Consider the following 8,016-nt stretch of genomic DNA (forward strand, 5'->3'; position numbering starts at 1 on the left):
ATGGTTGGTTGTTTTTGTTAATGTTAATGATGAGCAATCTATCTTAATTGTGTAATTAAAAGAGGAGGCACATGAAATTGAGGAATTATTCAATCAACATGTCCAAATAGACATTTTTTTTTTTTTCTAAGCAACACTACCTACTTTTGTATTAATATTTACAGCTGAAACTTTACATTCGAGATTTCTTGCTGCCCATGTCCATGAGTGGCTCCATGGGCAGCTGTGACATAGTCCAAAAACCCGTTACATCTCTGTAAAACCCCCCAACAAAAAGTGCCTAAACATCTCTGTAAAAACCACCAGCAAAAAGTCCCTAAACATCTCTGTAAAACCCACGCAGGGGCAGAGTTTGCCAATTGGATACAGGGCATGTGGTTATGGCCCAAAACAAAAAAGCTACTATCCATAACGGAAGAGAAAACAAGTGACAGCGGAGGACACATAAGACTCAGTAACATCATTGAACAGAAAACACTAGAAAGACACACGACAACAGGAGAGATAACCGAACCGACCACGATCCCACACGCGTCCAGGCAGAATGCGGGAGAGCCACCTGGGCCTAGTCCTCGGTCGCGTCTTCCTCCGGCTCGTCCTCGGGCACAGCCTCACGAATCCAAGCCCAACCATGTCCCTCTGGTAAGCCGTCCATGAAGGCTGGCAATTCAGGTTCGCGCAGATGGCTGGATGGGTGGTCGTGCTCCAGCGGTGCAGAGCCCCTTGAGCTTGAAGCCTCCCCCATTGGCCTCTTACCTTTGTCAACAACTCGACCATCTTCCGCCAGAGCCTGAGGCAATCTTCCTTCTTGCTCCAGGGGAATTCCTTCCTCGTTGTCCAAGGGATTTTCCATTGCAGGTGGCCGAGGCAAGCCATCCTCATTCTCCTCCGGGATCCTGGTGAATAACACAGATATGTGGGCATTGATACCCAAATTTTCTCTGGAATTGCCCAGTGTGAAGATGACTGAGCCAAACGCAGGTAGCCTTGGCTCGCCATTGTTGGACCCTCCAGCTTCCACAAATTGGCTAGCCTGCACATGAGGAGCTCCCACACGTCGATGGCAGTAACAGCAGCAGCAGTGGTGATGTAAGTCAGCTGCAGGCCCGCGAGAGGATCTGGCTCGCCCCGAACCTCTGCCTCTACGACATGGCAATCTCTCCCGCACCATTCTTCCAGTAACCTCTTCCTCAGACAGAGTTCCTTTCCAATTCGGCTCAGGGTAGCAAACAAATGAATGCAGGCATGAACCAGGGAGGACCAGCAGTCGGCCAGCCTCCCCCAATTCCACAATAACCCCGGAATTCTCAGAATGCTGAGCATGAACACCATAGCTTTGGGTATCAACTGCCCCCAAATCGCATTTCTTATCGACCCCCTCATTCCTTCGATGTGCTCCCGCATTGAATGCGGCCATCAACCTCAGCTATGGTCCCTGCGCCTTCATTAAGGCTGATGTTCTGCATTGCTTGGCGAAGGGAGGTGGCGGCGAGGAGCCTTAAAGAACTCCGTCCGTCGCGTGTCCTATCGACCGTGGCAAGTGGCCCTTCCTGTCTATGCGAGGTGGCACCCGCATCCGGGGTCCAAATAGACATTACAACCCATCTGATGAAAGATTATATTGAAGAATGGCTAAAGAATTCCCTCCAAGAAGTCATATATCTGAATTAATTGTCAATCAATTATCGTAACGACTTCAATAACAGCAATAAAAGGCAGCTGAAGCTTCAACAACATAGCGCATGTCCTTCCACATTTTGTGAGTATTTTTAATTCTTAAAGCATTTCCTTTTCTTCTTCCAAGTATTTAATCGTTAAACTTTCTTGATTTTGTTATCCATCACTTAAGTAGATCATTGACTGTAATTCCTCCTTTTCTTCTAGCTATCTATTTATATTACAATTCACTCGAGCCCAATCCTAGTCCCCTTGGGATGAATGCATTTATTTTTCTGCATAAGTATAAGGATTTTAATGAGAGATTTAGGCACCAAACAATTTTAAAACTTGAATTTTAATATTTTTTACTCTCGTAGAGAGCTCCCTTTCAGGAAGACAATTCATTTTTAATTTAGAAACATGTTTTAAGTTGTATGAGTCTTGTGAATTCTTTCCTATGCTCTTTATGATTTTATATGAATGAAATCATTTTTCAGCTCTCTGATATCTGAACCATGTTATGTCATGTCTTCTCTTTGATATGCTTTAATGATATGTTCTTACGATGATGGAATGGATGGATACCATGTTTAAATTTTGAATCTTTATATATTTTTCTATTTTATGTCCATGCATATTTGAGAGAAACACCTTGTCCATTCACGGGTGAATGTTTTAATGTTTTTAATTCTATTTTGAATACTTGAATGTATTCATAAAGAGGAATAACACCTCTATAAAAACATACATGTACCTTTTGTTAGGCCCTAGGATTTTGATTGTTTCCCTTAACCAGAAGAAATATCAACATTTTTGGTGACCATATTGGGGATGAATAATCAATATTCGCTCACTAGTAAATGGCCAAATCATGCCCAACCTAATCTTCTCATTGGACTTGATGATCAAAGAAGAATTTAAATCAATTATATGTTCTTGTCTTGCAAACAAGAAGAAGTAGAGAAGAACTTGAAACATCTTGGGACATTTTGGCTCAAGACGAATTGCCAATACCTAGAAATCTCAATAGGAAACTCTAAGACAACAATAGACTTTAACTAGAGGAGTTTGGTAAATTTCAAGGACCTTTAATAAGAAGTTATACCAGGAAAGTTGCAAAAGGAACAACTACTCCCTCCAGAAAATCAAAGTCTCTCTTTTTTCCCTCAAGTGACAGTGAAATGGAAGAAGAAAGAAGAGAAGAAATACAAGAAGAAGAGAGAAGAGAAAGAAAATGAGAAGATAGCAGAAAATAAAGACAACAATAAGAAAGAAATCCAAGAAGAAGGGCTAGAGCAAGACCACTTGCACTAGAAGGTGAACAACGTCCTCTTCTTATATTACATGTTAGAGTGTCACATGTATTCAACGAATATGGTGATTTTGATCCACATAAACATATGGACCAATTTTTGGAAATCTGTGACATTCATGGAATTACTCAAGAATATGTGAATGGTAAGAGTTTTTCTCCAAACACTCAAAGAGTGTGCTTATGATTGGTATTTGTCTTTACCTGCTACTTCTATCACTTATTTTGATGATATTGAAACTACATCCATTGGACTATATGCCCGCCCATTAGAGTACCATACTTTGTTGATTCAGTTTACTCAAATTAAGCTCCAAAACAATGAAAAATCAAAGATTTTAATCTTCGATTTTTTAAGACTTTATAGTTAATGCCTTAGCAATCTTGTCCCAATGACCCTATGATATTTGGGAGTTATACAAATTCCATGCCTTTGAATGTTAAATATGGTGTAAGATTAGCACACATACAGGCTTTACGAGATGTAAGGGCCAAAGCCCAAGAAATGGAAGAAGATATGTTGCAGAGTGATGTTGACCCAGAAATCATTTTGGGAAGAACACAGAGGGAGAAGCCTCCCCTCAAAATTATAGATTCAAAGAACCAACTCAAGCCTAAAATATAAAAGAGACTGGAATAGGTAAAGGATTTTTTCAAGGCATTCCACCAAATATAAGAAATATTCCAAGGCACAATGAAGCATCCACTTCAAATTTTGATTCTAAAATTGCTCAACTCAATTGAACAGTGAAGAAGAAACAGAATAAAATCCTTCAGTTAAGGAAAAATGATGAACAAAGGCCTTAGTAAAATTCAATCATTGCACCATTTAGGAATCATAATTCGGGAAATATGCCACCAAGATATCCAAGACCTCTTGGATACTAGAATATAAGTGAATATAAGTATAGTAATAATAAATGACCAAAAAGTGCTAGAAGAAGATATTTCCAAGTTGTTATAGGATGAGGGATAACACCAATATCTTCCTTCGAGGAACAATAAGTGCAAGAATACGAAGAATATGTGGATCAGGAAAATGTAGTCTAGACTCAAACTTATATGAATGAATCAAAAGGATAAAATGACAACAACTAATCCAAGTCTAAATAAGAAAAAACAATTGCATGGGTTAGTAAATCCCAAGAAAAAATTGTACCATCATAAGCTGTGACTAAGATGACTTAAAATATAATAGATTATTTGTAGAAATTGAAAATCACTCTACCTTTTCAGAGGTAATTAAAATCCCTCAACAAAGAGAAATGCTTATCCAAAATCCTTACCTTATATGCTCCTCATATTACAACAGTCTTCTCAGTTGTTGTTGTTGTCAATTTACCACTTGCATATGGACTTTTTTGGGTTGGGAATGGAGTTTCCCACTATGAGGTTATCTAATGAATGAATGGAGTTGCATTATTATCCCAAGTAAAGATGTTCAATTGAAAATAATACCTCGAGAGCCAAGGAACCCTCTTTTCTTAAAAAAGAAGCAAGTTGAAGGTTTAATTGAATATGAGGACATGGCCATGGGTAACTATGTCATTTTAAATGATGTAGATGTTGTATAGAGTAGTGATCAAGATTTGGACTCTAGAACTTGGAAAATTTTCTTTCACGGTGTTGTATCAAATAGTGGTTCGGGAACAAGAGATATTCTCGGAGGGCCATGTGGAGAACACCTTCCAAATGCCTTATCTTTACAGTTTGAGTGTACAAATAATGAAGCAGAATACAAGGAACTTATTCAAGGATTAGTGTTGGCGCACAAAAAAGATATAAGAAAAATTGAAGTAATGAGAGACTTAGAATTGATTATTAATCAAGTTAATAAAAAGTATAATACCAAAAAGGGGAATTTGAAGCTTTATGTAAGAAGAGTATGGGATCTCATAAAAAAAAATCAAATCATTTGAATTCTCTTTTGTTCCAAGATATCAAAACCATATATCTAATTCATTGGTTGTTATTGCTTCTCTTTTTGTTCCATATTCAGAACTCAAATCTTTCAAGGTCCAGATGATTTTATGGCCATCAATTATGGATAATCAAGAATATTTAAAAATCTTTGATACTGAGGAACATATTTGTCAATTCTTGGTTGATATGGAAGGTGAATAAGAATCTAAAGCATGTGATATTAATAACAAAATTCCAACATCAATTGAATCATTTTTCAATCGAAACAATCAAGTAAGAGCATCACAAATCATTGAAGAGTTATATAGAAAGAATGCACTAGAAATCACAAGAATCGATATTGGAGATACAGAAACTCCCAGGTGACTAAGCCTTGGAGCAGATTGTTCTTAGGAAGAAATTTAACACTACTTGGTTTTATTTAAAGAATTTCAGGATGTGTTTGCATAAACTTATCAAGATATAAAGCAATATGACAAGAAGGTCATCTGGCATATAATCCCATTAAAAGAGAATTCCAAGCCAATTAGACAAAAATTGAGAATAATAAATCCCAATCTCAAAGAAATGATTAAGATATAAATTGATAAAATGGAGAAAGCCAAGATTATTTTTATGATATGACATTCTAAATGGATATCGAATCTAGCCCTTATCTGAAAGAAAAATGGAGAAAATAGAATTTGCATTGATTTTTGAGATTTAAACATAGCCTCAATAAAGGATAATTACCCTCTTCCAAAAATGGAAAGGTTGCTTTAGTTAGTTACAGGATCATCGATAATGCCCATGTTAGACGGATTTTTAAGGTATAATTAGATTCTATTATTAGAGGATGACAGACACAATACAGCTTTTTCATGCCATGGGGAACATATGCTTATGCACTCATGCCCTTTGGATTGAAAAATGCAGAGGAAATTTTTCAGAGGGCCATGGATCATGCCTTTGAAGATTTAGTTAGAAATAACATAGCATGTTATTGAAATGGTTTGGCCAATTATTCCAAGTTGAGAACTTTACACTGCTTCCATTTGAGGCGAGTTTTTTAAACATGTAGGCAATATGTGATATCACTAAATCCAAAGAAATGCTTAATGGTAGTATCAGAAGGAAGGCAGTTGGGACATATTGTTAGTTAAAATGGAATATGCATTGATCCTAAAAGGATTAAGGCCATAGAATAATTAAAAGCGAACAATCATTCTTTCGACAAATTAATTTTTTTAATAGATTTGTTCTAGACTATGCCTCAGTAGCGAAACCAATAAATAAGTTGATCAAGAAGAATAAAAAAAATTATTAGACAACTAAACAACATATAACTTTTGATAATATTAAAAAGGCAATTGTAACAACTCCAGATCTTATCAGCCTTGATTACACAAGTAATTTCATCTTATACACCTTTGCATCTGATGACAAAATTGTTATTGTCCTGACTCAAAAAGATATCTTAAATAAGAACAACCAATCGCTTACATGAGTAAATCCCTTTAGGATAATGAGTTGAAATATTCTTTGTTGAAGAAACAAGCTTTTTCTTTAGTGAAGGGGACTGGTTATTTTAGAAGTTACGTATTGAATTCCCACACTATAGCATATGTGCCTCACCCCCCATGTCAAAATGATGTTAAGCCAACAACTCATAGACGGTAAATGGCCAAATTGGCTTGCAAAGTTGAAAGAGTTTGACATGGAAATAATGCCTCTAAAATTTGTTAAAGGACAAGGATTGTGCAAATGGATTGGAGGAACTGAACTTGTAAATATTGATTTTCATAATGAAGATGGAAACAATCAACATTTACTTACATCTAAATGGTATAAGGATATTGTTTTCTATTTGAAATCTAGGCAATTTCTGGTTGGTATGACAAGAAAAGAAAGAATGGAATTAAAAATGAAGTGTCATTCATATGTTTTGATTTATGGGGTTCTATTCAAAAGAAGAAAACAAGGGGTTTTGTTGACATGTGTCCCAAAATAAAAATGACTCATATTATAAAATAAATGCATCAAGTAGAATGTGGTGGAATTTTTTCTCCAACCACAACCACCCATAAGATTCCTAAAGAAATATTGTATTTGCCAACCGCCTTCAAATATTCATATGCTTTGGTAAGGAAGTGTGTTCCATGTCAAAAGTTTGTTGGAAAGGAGAACATAGTGTTTATCCTCCTTAAAATTATTAAAATTGATACATTATTTTCTTAATGGGGTCTAGATGTTATTGGACCAATCAAACCCAATTCGAGTGTAGGACACACTTACATCTTAACTGCAACCGACTATTTCAGCAAATGGCCATAGGAAATAGCATTGAAGAGAGCAAGGACTGACAAATTACATCTTTTGATGAAATAAAATGTATTGACATGATATGGGATACCAAAGAAATTCATCATTGATAATGGTTCCATATTATTGAATCTTGATTTATTGAGTTCTGTGGAAAATATGGAATAATCATGGGCCAATCCTCAAATTATTATCCACAAGGAAATGGCATGGAAAAAACAACTAATAAAATTCTTGTCAATTTTCTAAAGAATACAATTGGCGAGAATTAGAAGAATTGGAATGAGAAGTTAGTGAATGCATTCTAGGCTAGTAGACTTCATGTAGACTTACTTCGAGGAAAAGTACTGGACAATCCCCATTTTACTTAGTGTATGGAAAAGATGCAAGATTACATATACATATGGAAATAAATGCCTTGTCCTCATTAACCAACTTAGACGAAAATGATTCTTATCCAATTAAAAACATACTACATCAATTAATACAATTGGAAGAATAAAGGCAAGAGGCCCTCAAGAATATTCAAAGAAGACAACACATTGTTTCCAACAATTTCAACAAAGGTACCACTAGTAAGATTTTTTCAAAGGGACAACTTGTGTTTCTTTGGAATAAGTCAAAACAGAAGCCATCAATGCATAAGAAGTTTGATGCATTATGGAACAAACCTTACATCATTCACAAAATCAATGGATGCAACTCATATATCCTTAAAGGGATGGAAGATCAACTACTTAGCTTCCCTGTGAATGGGAAACATCTCAAGCATTTCTTCACCTAACATATCTAATTCTTTTATTGTATCATAAAGTACATAC

The sequence above is a fragment of the Pinus tabuliformis genome, chromosome 4_2 (genome assembly GCF_031772625.1).
Source record: "Pinus tabuliformis cultivar Carrire ecotype Pingquan chromosome 4_2, CPIR1, whole genome shotgun sequence".
NCBI lineage: Eukaryota > Viridiplantae > Streptophyta > Pinopsida > Pinales > Pinaceae > Pinus > Pinus tabuliformis.